Source organism: Battus philenor, unplaced genomic scaffold, assembly GCF_028537555.1.
Source record: "Battus philenor isolate CCGP_79_NKW_IND1 unplaced genomic scaffold, ilBatPhil1.0.hap1 SCAF_15, whole genome shotgun sequence".
In the NCBI taxonomy this organism is placed as follows: Eukaryota; Metazoa; Arthropoda; class Insecta; order Lepidoptera; family Papilionidae; genus Battus; species Battus philenor.
In genome coordinates, this window is record NW_027181677.1 from 5936621 (window position 1) to 5952351 (window position 15731).

A 15731-nucleotide genomic window follows, 5' to 3' on the forward strand; every position below is an offset into this window, starting at 1 on the left:
CTTTTGAATCTCTTAATTATTTCTTGTTAAATTGTAGTAAACATTAAAGGCCACAATGAATGTTTACGCCTAAATAACGATTTAAAAAGACATTAGCATAATGAAGATATTCAATATGATCATACCAACGAGAAACGACAAATAAACGACATTTATAGGCTTCATAGATCTCAAATATTTTCCCTCGTGAATTCATAAACGTCAATACCAAAATATAGGTTCCTGAATTTCATATTTACAAATTCAACGGAAATTATAATAAAATTTTACTAAACAAATAAATGATATACTCGTACATTATCATTGGTTATAGACGTAAATGATTTAAAGAGGGTGAATGTATAGCAATTTTATCAACTAAAGTTTTAAAGGTTTTAAACTTATTTCCAATCACTCTGCATAAAAACTGGAATATTTATTTTTTTCTACAGAAATAGGACAAGGACAAGTTTAATAACTTCTGGCAAACTAGACTCTGCAGAGACAGATAGAAAACTATAATTAATTTTAATACATTATTATTCGAATTTGAAATTTTTTTTTCTTATTTTATGTTTACCTCTATTTAGAAAACTACAGGTATTTGGAAAGGACGTAGTACTCATTAATTAACAGCAAATTTAATTTATTATATTATTTACAGCAATTATCAAACAATGATTTTAATTTTCTTGTGAGTACTATAAATTTAAAACTTTAATTAGTAAAAAAGTGTAATATGAAAAATTATAAATTTACGTGTTTGACAGTTCGACTTGGTTAGGTAAGAAGACAAGATACTTTTTCAAGTTAGCTGGTTAACAATAAAATAGAGTAAATCTATAATATTATGTTACCTTAAGAGTACGTTACAAAACAAAAGAATATGAGAAACATTTCATAAATTAACCACCCGCGATGACATATTGTCAGGAAAAAATTGAGTACAAATATATTATGATTAAATAAACGCCAATTCCGACAGTAATAACCCTGAAACAAAAATTATTTTCTGCTAAAAATCACACACTTTTATCAAAATATATTGAATATAATGAAAAGAAAAAGTAAAACAAGCCCCAAATAATGAGCGGCCGATGATTTATATGCATATGCAGTTTTTCTAAACGCTATTTCGATTTATTGTATTATATGTTGTTTCATGACAATTATAAAATTATACAACACGATAAAATATCACAAACATAACGTTAAACGGCGTCTAATTAATATGTATATCTATTAATGGCGTGTTAATTTACGTATAAATATAACGTAGGCGAAGAAAGAGTTTATTCTTTGCATGTAATATCAAAATATCCACCTTCTTTCTAGAACTAAGTATAAACATTATTTTAACCGTAAGACATTCGCTGTTGGACATAAGCTTCTACATAGATATTCAATAAGTCCAGTTTATTTATTTATTATCATACATTCTAATGTTAAGAAAAAATTAACATTCAGTAAATTACAAAGCAAATCATCGCTTATAAACTCTCAAGTGCGTATTGTCTTGTATACAGGTGGTTTTCCACACGTTTTTAATTTTCGCGTCTTTAAAAACTTGTCAACACAAATTCAGTCTGAATTTGCAAGCAAAGGTATGCCAAGGTTGAATTCAAACATTTCTATTATAGCTAGAAGTCAAAGGTAATTAGTTTAGCTGTGTTTGCTTCTATACATTTCCATCAGGTAAATATGGCAATATACAAGGAAAGGAAATAGATTTTCGATGTGATTTTCAACAAACTGCAGGCATTTAAGGTAAACGTCAATCAACGCTGTTTATACCGTGAAGTTGACTAAGAATTAATAAATTATTTATACATTATAATTTTTGAAAATAGAACAACTTTACTAGAATGATAGGGTTCATTGTGCTTTTTTTTAAACAAAAAGGTCTTAAAATTTGATAAAAAATTGCATTTGATTTATTGTAATCAAAAATAATTATATTTCATCGACATTAGCTTGTAATCTGATTTTTAACATCGTTAACTTAGCCTTGTAATTTTTATTACAGAACACAACCTTCTTTTCAGTGTTGGCTAACGGATCAAGATAAAAAGCTCGAGGTCAATGTCAAAAGCTCGATGTAACTATATTTGTGATTTATTTTGTCGACGTTTCTATTTTGATGAAGTTTAATTACCCGTTATCATCAGCTGTGCTACATTCATTAACTTAATGTCATTGCATGAGCAAGGCGTAGATGGTATATAACTAAAATGCAAAACACGAGATCTCCCTGGGAAACCTCGGTCGACCGCTTCTTACTTTTAAATACTACTTTATTACCGAAATGGATTTCCATTTCCAAGTAGACAGTTCACCTAATTATGAATCATATAATTTACCCTTCACAATATGCCAGACAAAATTTTGTATAGTACCACTGAAACATTTGTACTACGCTTTAGATATACAAACTTTTCTAACGCACAGAATAATACAAGAACCAGTGTACATATTGTGATGAGAGCTAATACATTCCATTATCCCTTACATTAGATACGGAGTTCGCTTGATAAAATTATGCTTTTAGGGATTTCGCTTAATATATCTTGTATCTACAGTATTTTCATTTAATATCTCATCTTTAAGAAGAACTATTCAAAGAATTTGCTCAAACTTTATGTACTTGGGTGTCATGTATTTATTTGTTTATTTAAGCTTTATCCTTTATTACCCTAGGTTCTTCTCTGTAATTGTTTATAAAATAAATATCATAACGTTATTGCAACTCTCACACCCAACATATAATATATTTTACTAACGCGTACCAGCTATTATTTATGCTCTTCGTATATAAGGTTTTAGTAAGTATTATTCAAGTTGACACTTGATGTAGTTTTATTGGACTCGTGCCCAAAATTGAAAGTTATGTTGGGACTGAATCTAAACAAGTTCTACTAGTAAGACACTTGTCATATAAAAATATGTAGTTTACCAATGAACAGATTTCCTAAAATTAATTATGGAAATCTAACAGCTAATGTGTTGTTCTTCTTGGTCTTTATCTTATTTCAGAAGGTCGCGCCCTTCCTTTTGCAGGAAGGTCTTGGACGATGAACAAATTGCCTCTGCAGGTCTATTTGACCTGTATATCTGAGTGCTTCCATTTCGGATTAGTGATCGCCCACTCGGTTTCTTTCCCTCTACTTTTTCTATGACAGCTAATATATAAATGTACGTAAATGTTTAACGCAATTATAATAATAACGAAGTGTTAATTAAAAGTTTTCACCTTAAAAAAGCAGAACACTCTAGGATTAAGACATTTTAAATAAGTTATCTAGACAAAGATAAAAATACAAAGTTTGTCATAATAGATTATAGAAGATTATTATGTAAATGAAAAAAAATTGGACAGTCTTACTTAAATTACACAAAGAACGAAAAATACGCAATAAATATATAAACTATCTAACTCTAAGGAAGAATGTGTCATCTACAATCTTTTTAAATCTTAGATTACTTGCAAAAGTGGTCTACGTCAGGGATGAACAACACACGGCCCGTTACACGTGTTTATGAGGCCTGCCACGTATTTCTAAAATTGTATTTATTTTATTGATTTTCTTTCATCAATATATTGTTATAAAATTAATAATAATTAAATTGTTGTACGTGATAAACTGAAACAATTAATTTATAATAACCACCGAACAAAACTGAGTGGTACACGATTATAAAGCTGCGTACGTATTATAAATACGCTTTTATCGATGCAAATTTCTCATTAATCGAACCAATTTTCGGGTATATACGTTTTTCCGTTTTTATTTTATTTATTTTAATTTTGCATTAAAATTTGCATGTTTTGTTATTCTAAAGGCTATTAAAAATAAAGGTTTGTAAGTTATTTTTTAGTGTTGCATTATGTGCGGCTCGCCCAAAACTTTTAAAGTTTATTTTGGCCCGTTGATTAAAAAGGTTGTTCACCCCTGGTCTACATCCATGTCATGCATTATATTATTAAAAAGGATGCTCACAGATGGTCACTACTGGACATAGGCGTCACTTATTTTGATAGGGCTGTTAAATAACGGCCAGTCTATGGTTTCTTCGACTAGGACAGCTGTTCTCCTTTTGAGTAGACGTACTACGCTGTTCTTACCGGTCTTCGGTCTCCACTCCAGAACCTTATGACCATAGAGGAAATATGTTCCGTGCGCTATATAAACTGCCTACGGCCACTTCAACTTTCTAAAACTAGCGGTAAAAATAGTAAAACTAGTGTTTTAGTTAGTTTATGTTTGGTATTTTCACGCGAAATTTTTATTAAATTTACAAAAGTTACTTTTCGTCGTAATTTTTAATTAATGAAATATACACAAGGCAAGGTTACGTATGAAATGTCATAGGTAGCAAAATTAATTTAAGTCGTACTGCATAACCAATTTTACTTTGACCGATATTCGCTAATACAGCATTAAAAGGAGGAAACCGTTTCATTACATAATTGGTTTGTTGGCATACATTTTAGTCTTTAATTGCCTCGTAAATAAAATACATTGGCAGTAAATCAAACGATTTACAGGACCAATTCCAATATCTTAAAGTAGGGAGTCCAGGAAGACCCAACTCTTCGTGACATGGGCGCAAAGTTTGAAACATCATTATTATTTTAAAGCCACATTTCGTTAACATATGTCTATCAAATTAAGCAGAAATAACTTTATTTATTGAGCAACAAAATTTTAACTGTGCTAAATAAACATTATCGAACAAATATGTTTCAATGATAACTTTTTTTTTTAATGTTGATTTTTCTGCAATCACATAGGTTCTTGAAACGTTGAAAGAGAGCTTTTATAATAATTAAAAGAGGCGAAAAACTGATAATGAGCCATATCTTTTAATATGAGATGAATCTTTGCACATTGTCATTCAGTCCCTGTTTCTTTATCAGCTGAACTTTATAAGCAATTAAAACCTTAACATTAAGCTGAAAACTTCTTGAAATTTGCAATTCGTGTCCACAACAACACCGAATAAATGTTCATAATAAACATTTAGATTCAAAAGATCCATTCCACTTGAAATTTCCATAGATCCCTTCACAACCAAAATGCGATGAAAATAAATGACCTGAAGATAGATTTTTGTATGAAATTTTTCGAAATGAAGCTGTCAAACTTCCATCACGTATGAAATATAGTTCTACAATGACTATGCGTTCTTTTCTCCTTTGTTGAAGTGTTTATTTTTTATTGCCACTAAGTTGTTTTTAAAAATGGCGGTAAATTTGTACAATAGTCAATGTGTCAATTTTGATTTTTTTGCAAGATCATATTCGTATTTTTTATTATTAAATTTAAATGAAGCTTCATTCTACTTCATTTAATAGTTTCAAAAGACAATACAAAGACAAAAAAGACAAGACTAGACATGAAACTAATAAAAATATAAATATTTAAAACAAGATTCGAAAAAAGACTTAAAAAAGTTATAAATTGCAGCACGCCTACAAATAACAATTTAATGAACAAAATCAAGTCGGACCAGAAAATAGGAAGTATTTTTTCAATTGCGAAGGTAAAGTTAATTTGAAATAAATTTAACCGAGAAAGCGGCCCCTAACAAATTATTTTTATGGCGATAAACTGGGCCATTTATTCGGAAATCAGAGATGCGGAGAGACACTGTATAAACAGGAATCGTTTTTTTACAGATTCCCATTTTAGATAGGTATCTCTACTCTATCTCAGGTGATTAAATATAAAACGAAAGATAAAATTTATTTCATCGTGTATAAGAACTTCCGAAAATACAGGGTGATGTTATGAGTGTAAAAACTTTAAATGGATTTATGTGTAACTCGTTTGCTGTCAATGAATGTATGATACATCCTAACCTAAAATGAATGGTTTCAGAAATAACTAACATCGCAGTGCGTGAGCAGCGTTTTAAAAAATTCGGGTTGCTACATAATAAAATTGATTATTGTTAACTGTCTGCCCTTGTAGTGCTTGTAGTTATTGGCCTGTCGTATTTTAATAGAAATAATGAATAATGAATTGGTTGATGCTGATTTTCACATTTACCCCTTTAATGCTTTTAAATGGTGATTCCTATAGAACACTGCATCTAAACAAGATACGAATAAAATATTTAATATAATTTATTTCGCACATACACTCATATATTTAAAAAAATGTTTCTATTTAAGAAGCTTAAAACAAGTTAAAAATAAATAAATGATTTTACACAAAAAACATATACCACTAACTCATGTATTTTTTTACTGCTACAGTTGCTATTATATATATATATATATATATATATATATATATATATATATATATATATATATAAATGTGTGCAAAATCTAATAATAATGATGTATATATGTATTAATCTAAAAAGTGATTATAGTAACAATTAATAATAAAAAGTCAAAACAGAGATGGTAGCAAAGAATTCGTTCTTAGATATTAATTTTCTTTCAAAGATTACCGACTTTGAAACAGATCGTGTGAGATTGTGAAAGCCTGGTAGGAATCCCTTTGTCGTAAACGACAGAAGAATTTATCCTACAAAACGTATTCTTTACGTTACGTTATTAGTTGTTTCCTATGTACATGTTACATGTTTATGTTTTTCGTTAGAACTAGGTGCTACTAAATGCCTTTGTTAAAACTAAAATTAACTCAATATCATATAAAACTAATACCTACTAGAAAAACACGTTTTTCCTAAGCAAGTCAATTAAAACAGTTCCGATATTTTTTAAAGTTTGTCGTATCTTATTAAATAAGAATACTGTAAATTGAACAAACGGTATTTAGTTTTTACTCTTTATGAATAATATAGTACTTTATTCTGGTACAGTTATTACACAAAGCAATATTTGATATAGAACCGCCAATAGTTATGATTTAGACTTTGCCACAAGATGTTATTGAGAGAATGAGAGATGAATAGGGTCTCGAAAATTTGTTACGTAAAATAAATACAGAGGATAGTGCATAGTGCTAGTTGCAATGGATTATAACCGGAGTTAAGCTCCAAATGTTATTGTATGTTAACCAATACACATTAAAATGCAAATTGGCTTTTACTTGCACTTTTGAATCGTCGATTATTTTAACATTATAGGTAGTAAGGCTGATCTGTTGGAAAGAGCCGGCCAGAAACACAACAGTTACTCTTTTTAAATGAAATGTAACTATTAAAAAAAATTACAAGTGTACATTATAATATTAACCGTGCAAATGATTTAACAAACTAAGTCCTATGCATTTCGATCAACCAAAAACTATATATACGTACACATAGATCCATAAAGAATTTGTTAACTTTTTGAAGGCAAAATTTCGGTGTTACGAGTACTTTATTCCTGGTATTTATCATGTGTCTGTTACTATTTAAAAATTCGCGCATAAATAATATATTATTAAATAAATATTGAGAAGCAACTGATTAACATCTTTTAATTTAAAAATCTCTCAGAGAATCTAGCTTTTACGTTAAAAATACTACAACTCTTTTTTATAAAATATATATAGAATTAATATCGCCGACACTACTTCATAATACTATACCGTAGAAAAAATACTATGAAAGTAGCTAAAATACTACGATTTTCTTTTAGAGCAAAACTTTTTTTTACTTGTAACATTATTTCGGCTCCTCGATTTTTTTTTTAAATAATTAATTACTCTTTCCTTCTCTAGTGCTGGTTCTAAATAAAGTCTTAATATTTACTCAAAAGATGATACAAATTTCGTCTAGGTATTTCTTGTTTTAACAAATGTATTTGGTAATAACTAGTTATAGCTAACTAGGAAAAATTCATGCTAACTTAAAACGGGTTTTCACTGTGACATAAAAAGTCTTCGTTGTTTCTTTCTTTTTATTAATTCAGACGAACGGCGCTGTTCTTAAATAAATTACTTTTTATAACTTTAATGCAACTTACAACCGTTCATTATAAAAAGTTTAATTATTATACGGAAAATATATCTAACCTAAATTACACAGTTATTTTTGGGAAACTAATTAAGTACGTATTGGACGCCGGCAAAATTTTGCTTCTATGGTTCAATCTGCGCCTAAATGACTTTTGATACGTTTCACGGATACTTTATTCATAAAGACTTGAATTCGTTATGGAAATTTTTTGATGCATTTTAATGCTGTTATTAACATGGGTTGGCTCTTTCAGTCTGATCGAAAAGTACTGCTACTACTTACATATGTACCTTGGTCTTTTTATTACGAGAGAAATGCACTGTTGTATATTATTTGATTCAGAATCCCAATCTCGCATTACATTTCAATTTACCTGGATGATATTATCGAAACATTATCCTTTCTACAAAATTATTTTCATGACATGAAGCTTACAGACCTAAAATAAAAAGATATTGGATTTACCTAGTTTCGTTTATTGAATGAAACTGATACTATTATTATAAATTCTCCTAATAAAAAACTATCTAATGAAATGTTGTGTGAAATGTGCACTAAAATTAGGTTACATTCTAATAAATGATTCTAACTGGATATATAATGTCGTACTCTCTATTTGTTCATTGCGTATAAAATAGTGCTTTATGTATATTAAAAAAATAGATATGCTTTCATATTTTCCTGTGTTTTAATCAAGATATACGTAAAGTCATGACACCGAAAGGCCGTATTTTAACTCTTTGTGATAACATAAAAAGTAATGGATTATTGTTCGTGTTTTCTGACAGCCTTAGACAAGAAACAGACAGTGAAAATGTTTTTTTTTTTCTTTCGAAGGGAAACTGAAAGTAGGCGCATTATCTTTGTACTTTTTATAGTTATTGTTCTAGATACATAGGTTGGTCTCTTGAAAAGTACATTAGATTTTTTAAATTAATTTTATCAATTCAAACTCGTTATAAACCTGTGTTTGCCAAGGCCATAGTTACTAAGATTGCTAAAATCATAAAAAATTTCCTAATTTCTGTTCAAAAAAATTCTGATTAAAAATAATAATTATTATATAATAAAACATGATGATACGTAATAGTATTTTGATTAATGATTTTAACCAATTAGGGACCATTGCTCTATTCAACATTCCATGCATTTGAACCAATTTCAAAATCTAGTCGAAGATCGTCGGTTTCGTTGAATCAATTTTTTCACTTTGTACAGTATTTTCTTTCGTAACAAAAATCTAAGGTCAGCCACGTTTTTCCTATTTCTTCGAGATCAAGTGACCGTTTTTAAACTAGCCATCTGTTTTGCGTACTATGTGGTATCTGCCAAATGGGCTAACCAATCAACAATAATAACCCTTTCACGACTACGGGGACGCCGGTGTCCCAAGCAAAAATCATGGATTAATTAAATATTTACGTAACCATTGTAAATTATTTTTTTGTTTTAACATTTCGGAAAGTACTTTTTTATTATTTTTTACTGGAAATACATGATAACTAACACCGTTTATTGTCTATCGTCATTGGAACGTTAGAGTTCTTTTGGCGCGAATGATCTGCTGATTGGAATAAATAATTGATATTGTAAAAGTGCTTTTCAAATTTTTACAGTGTCAAATTATCATTACCTGGTAAGTAAATTGTTATTCTAAATATTCAGTAGTAATGTATTTATGTTGTATTCTGTGATAAATCATTATAAAGATTATGGGACACGGATGTCCCTGTCTGCGTAAAGGGATACTTTTTATACGGAATTTCTTAACTTTTGGCTTGGTGATATACCAAAATGCTATCATTTTCTTATTCATATTTTTCGCAGAATATGTTTCGTAAGGGACGTGAAGTTTTTGAACTTCGAAAAAATAAAATTCTTCAAATTTTTGTGGGTGACAATAGTAATGAGGAAGATGACTTAGTGCTTGATGACGAAGACCAGACTTCTAGTACAGGATGATGACCAAGGGGTATTTGATGTCGAGGTTGAAGAAACGACGACTCTTCAACGGCCAGAATCACCTGAACCTTCAACATCTCAAAAAAACAATCCATCTAATCAGTAACCAATCATCTAACAACAGGAATTGTTTCGTCGAGTACCACAAATAACTTGCCCTATTATATTTATATTATTCATAAACAAGTAAAAAAAAGGTACACTACGTAACAAATGTACACTATTTACAACAAAACAGACTTACCAATAAGAAAACCAAAATTTAGATGTTTAAGTAGAAAGTAACCCTTAGCGACCATAGGGACATATTTGTCCCATAAATTTCCAAAAAACATGTAAAACTTTTTTGAATTTTTTGTATAAATTATGTTTTTAGGATGCCTATTATTTCATTACATCTAGCTAAATTGATTAAATAAGGTACCGTAACCTTATGGTCCTGAAAGGGATAAGTCATATCCCTTACTCCAGTTACGAATTTCTTAAAAAATTTTCGAAGATTCTCAACAATCATTGGTCGTAGATCTTTATCATAAAATAATGGAGATATTGGACAGAAGTTTCAAAGTTCGATTCGACAACTGTTCCTGTGAATTATTAACAACAGTAAACGTCGTTGTAGATTTTATCTTGATGATGTTGGATCAACTTATTACAAATTTTCCGTATTTTGGGTATTGGGCATTCAATAAGATTGAGCTTATAAGGAAGCCCAAACAAATTTTTCATACATTGTTAAATTAAAAGATACTAAATTAAAATCAAAATCAAAATGTCGGCATTGTCAAATGTCGAATCAAATGTCGGCCCTACATGAAGCTACCATCGGCTCGGAAGCCAGTTCTGCTGAAAAGATCAGGCCAAAAACTCAACAGTTACTCTTTACAAGGAGTCCATGACAATATTTAGCTTCCTGAGTGAGCATTAACAACAATTAATTCCACACATTTACACCAGTATAGTATTGTTGAATAGAATAATATACCTTTTTCAATAATATGTTTTTGATATTGGTTTTAAATTTTTCTAGGGCTAAATTAGAAATCGTTTTTGGAATTGTATTGTACGTACGTATACTTTGTGCCATAAATGATTTATTTCAGTTTTGTAGTTGAAATCTAGGAATAATCAGCTTATTTTTATTCCCTAATATACACGATCTTTTAAATAAATTAGGCTTTTTGCGGACAAACAATATAATATCATAGAAAAATTTTGACACAACCGTAAGAATCAGACCAGAAAAAGATCTGCTATTTTAAAAACTTCTTGCAAAGAATTCCAAATTTCCTTGCAATAAATTGCCGCACTTTTTTTTCTTGAATTACAAATATTGATTCAATATCTTCAGTGTTGTCCTAGAATAATATGCTATAAGACAATACGCTATGAAAATAGCCAAAATAAACGAGCCTGACTGTAACAGCGACCGCAAGCTGTCCGACTTTTTAAACAGCGTAAGCAACGAGCTTAGTCTACTGACATGGGAAGACAGATGAGTTCCCCACTGAATTTTCGAGTCTGAGATTATTACCAAAAATACCAAAGAGTCAGTAAACTTAATAGTTTCATTATTGATACTTAAGTTAGGCTTCTGTCTCCTCTCATTTGGTATTGTTTCAACATTTACTTTTCTTCGTGTTTATTTCTATGTTAATACCAATAAACCTTTATTGGTTTAAACATTGGTTGTTTGAAACATTGTACCATTTACCTCGTCGTAATAATTCTTCTTACGATCTACTTTAAAATAACAATACTACTGTCACATATTTAAAAAAATAATAATTTTTTTTCAGTATAAAAAGAAAATATTGTTAATTTTCCAGTTTTTTTAATACTGGGATGCTATTATTTCAGTTTCCAATTTAATATTGATGTTACTACGCTATTTAAAATGAATTACCTTTTTGTATATATTACACCTTTATAGATTCAAAACCTTTTATTATGTAAATGCAACTTTTAACATGCATGAAGAGAAAAGGCGTCGTATTTGCTTTTACCGATAATGTCATGGGCACTAAAGCTATCATAGCAAATTGTTTTTAAATATACATGTAAAACACGTTTTATGTCCAACAGTGTATGTTTTACAACTGAAATGATCGTTATAATTATTTTAAAAAAAATCATTCCGGGTTTAAAATAAATTTTGTGACTATAATGAACATCACCTTTAGTGGGGGACGAATCTTTCATCACACGGTGCTAAGTGATGTATCTGATCACAATAATATGAACCTCATGGGTTTATTTTATAGTTTTTTTTTTATCTAGTATCATTATGTACATGAAAATATCATAACGAATCTAGGTACATTGTCGTTACTTAGTTGTCGTCTTTTCGGTTGCAATTAATTTAGACTGTTTAAAATATATTATTGCTGATATTTGTGCTAGGCTCGCAGGTGTGAATGTTAGAGATCAGAGTTATTATAATTACATTTGTTTATAATACATATAATTTTTATCAATTTATTATTATTATATCGTTTTAAATATTACAAGCTTAGTAGTTTAGTAATGTTTTGGGTCGACAAATTTATTCCAGTAAGCATACCGCGATTTAAACACAGTTATTTAACAACAAAACTTGCTCCACGCCTATTTTATCCGAAGTAGTGTAGCGTTCAAGTTAGAACGCTCTGTATTACTAATCATTAGGTTCATTAGTTATTGCCTCAATGTACACGTTTTGCGTCTAGCAGAGAGAGATTGCCCGTGAATTTTCTTCATTTTTCGTTAGTGAGAAGAATGAATGAAGTTGTGATTTACATATTTGATGTATATTACAGAAACTATTTACAATTGTGATTGACTCAATCTAAAACTGCAGAAAAAATCTTTTTTTTATGACCAAACTTTTAGATGTTGAATTATAAACATTAAAAAGTTTTTATGGTCGTAGTGGCCAGCTATATGGAGCATTCTCACTTAAACTCTGTACCCATGCAACTAAATGCAATTGTCAGTCTTTTAAATTAAAGCTATCGATAAAAATATAGTTTTAACGAAGGAAACATATTGTGCCCGCTGTTATTTTATAGTTAATGCGTCTTAAAATAGAATTGTAGTTCCTAACACGATCCTATAGAGACGGCAATACATATTTGTTATAAAAGAATATTGAAAAACCAATTTCTTTTATATAAATGTTCTTCATAAGACATTTACTTCATAATCAAGCTTTAGATCATCATCATTTCACCCGAAGGTTGTTCACTGCTGGAAATAGACCACTCGCAAAGATATATACATAGACATACTTTCCTTTTCTTTATTTTTTACATCGTTGAAGCTGTAAAATTGCAAACATTGATTATAATATCAACATAACAATTATTAATCCAATACCAATCAAGTGTAGTATTAAAATTTAAGGTTATGCATGAAGTTTATATTGAATCGGTTCCAAACTGGGTTACGTTCTAACCCTTTTATTCAAACAATTGTCAAAAGTCCTATGTTTAATTATTAAAGAGAAACTACGTAAAAGGTCTAATAATTAGTTCTCCGAAAATGTAAAATCATAATAAATTCAAATTAATTTATGTGAACTTGTAAGTATTCTTATAAACTTTGGAAATCTTTGAAGAAGAAAGCGTTGTTTAATTGCGGTCCTGCTATGGCTTCTTCAAGACACGCCTGACTTTAGATGCGGGGTTTCACTTTATAATCATTTTAAGCTGTAATACGATCTTCATTCTATGTTAATTAAAATTGTAATAACGATATTACTTAATACAAGTAATAAATGTTTTATAAATAGTATTAGAGCAGTGGTAGCCCAGTGGTAGAGAACCGAGACTTGCGATCGTATGTCGCGAGTTCAATTCCCAGAATACCATCTTATATAATTCACGCTTCGTGCATTTATTTTGTAAAATTGCTACTGCTCACAAACAAGTCTTCAAAAGATTGTCAGGAGCAACATTCTCTGCGTACCATAATACCACACTGTGGTTGCCAATCCGCGTGCCGACCGTGGCTATTATGGTATATCCCCCCATAGATGTATTTGAGGGAGGCCTACGAGCTACAGTGGGCGTCTATAGGTTCAAACGACGAAATAGTGTTTACAATCATTTATAATAGTAATATAATACATGACAGAACCAAGAATAGATGTCCGCTGGTACCAAAGAGAACCTTGGCTTCTTCGATACAGAAGAATTTGAGATTATGGACTTACAAACACAGCGTACAATGACCAACAAGGTGGACAGATGACTTTGTTAAAGTCGTCGCAAAACGGGGGATACTGGACGCTAGCCGTTTCGAGCCGGACTTATTGGAAATCTGTAGATACAACCGCCGTCCTATGCCGGAATGACTTTGATTATAATACAGTTACAAGACGGGCACGGAGCTACACCATGAGTATTTTCTTCACACAATTTTGCTAGTGCAAACTTGCCGTGATATATAATATCATCTTACAAGAATACAATTCAAATAATAGGTTTTGTTGTAACTCCATGACTAAAAATATTCCCACTTTAACACAAATTGAGTGTATTCATTTTTCTTATCTGATAATTGGTTCATAATTATATAATGAAACCCAGAGAAAACATTGCAAATCATAATAACGATAGAAAATAAAATTTAACTTAATGTCTCTTATAGTAAAAATATTTCAGATTTTTTTATTTGATTTACTAAACTTATCTATTAAACATACTGCTGTCAATAAAATATAAATAAAAAATAAAACCAGTGTACGACTTTCTAGAAGTGAACACTGCATACATAAAATCAAGACTAAATTACGCTGTATGCTATGCTAGAAACCAAGTTACACTACACAATCGAACGTTAGAAATAATTATATCTATTTCCTAATTTTATATATTTTATTAAATTATCATTAAAAATATCTATTTCTTCAACTATGTTATTATAAAGCTTGCACATGCGTTATCGTAAAATTTGGAACGACTGTTCGACAGAGCTGTGAACTTTTGAAACTGCTGAAATTAGAATAGCAGCAGCTAAATTGCGCTCAAAGCAAATATTAATCCTTTGTACGGAACTAGTGGCGTTGAATGTGCTCTTAAGTAACCAAGCTCCCTCGTACAAGAACTTAATGTTTCCGGCTACGTACATATAAAGCAAAATTTGAATGCGGGGTCTATTTCGAAACTTTCAGTTTTATGTTGTTTAGTGGTCTAGGAATTTTATTGTTGTTCCCATTACTTTGTATACTTGAGCAGGCAAAGACGTGTTAGGTTGTTATGATACCTGTTAAAATTCATTGAAAGCAAATTATCATGTATAAATAAATAATAATTTTATAAACGGTTTCTTCTCTTCTTTACAGATCGAAACAGCTATGATTTGAACATAATTGGTAAGTGATTTTCCTCTTACTTACAACACGTACAGGCAAAGTTGTTTTTATATGTATACTACAACACACAAATGTAATGATTTTTTATTTTGTTTTTTCCTAGCAATCCAGGCTCTATTTATACCTGCGTGTGTTTTTATATAATCAGATACATGTCGAATCCTTATAAATAGATTGATTTCTAGTAATTATACGTATTCGTTTCATATCTTATTTCAAATTTATATTGCATCATTTTGAAGCTCAGTCTACTCAGATTTTTAATCATCATTTCAGCCGTAGGATGCCGACTGTTAAATATAGTCTGCCCCCGTAGATTTCTATACATTCGGCAGTAAGTAAGCCGAATCCACAACCAGACCTTAACAAAGTCATTTGTCAATCTTAGAAGCTGAACTTATGTGTAGAGGTTCTATGCTTAACGGTCCGAGGTCCCCACAACCTTACGGCACCTTTTGCCATTTGTTCTGTACGTTATGTTGCCTGCCTACTATCATGTAATATGCCAATC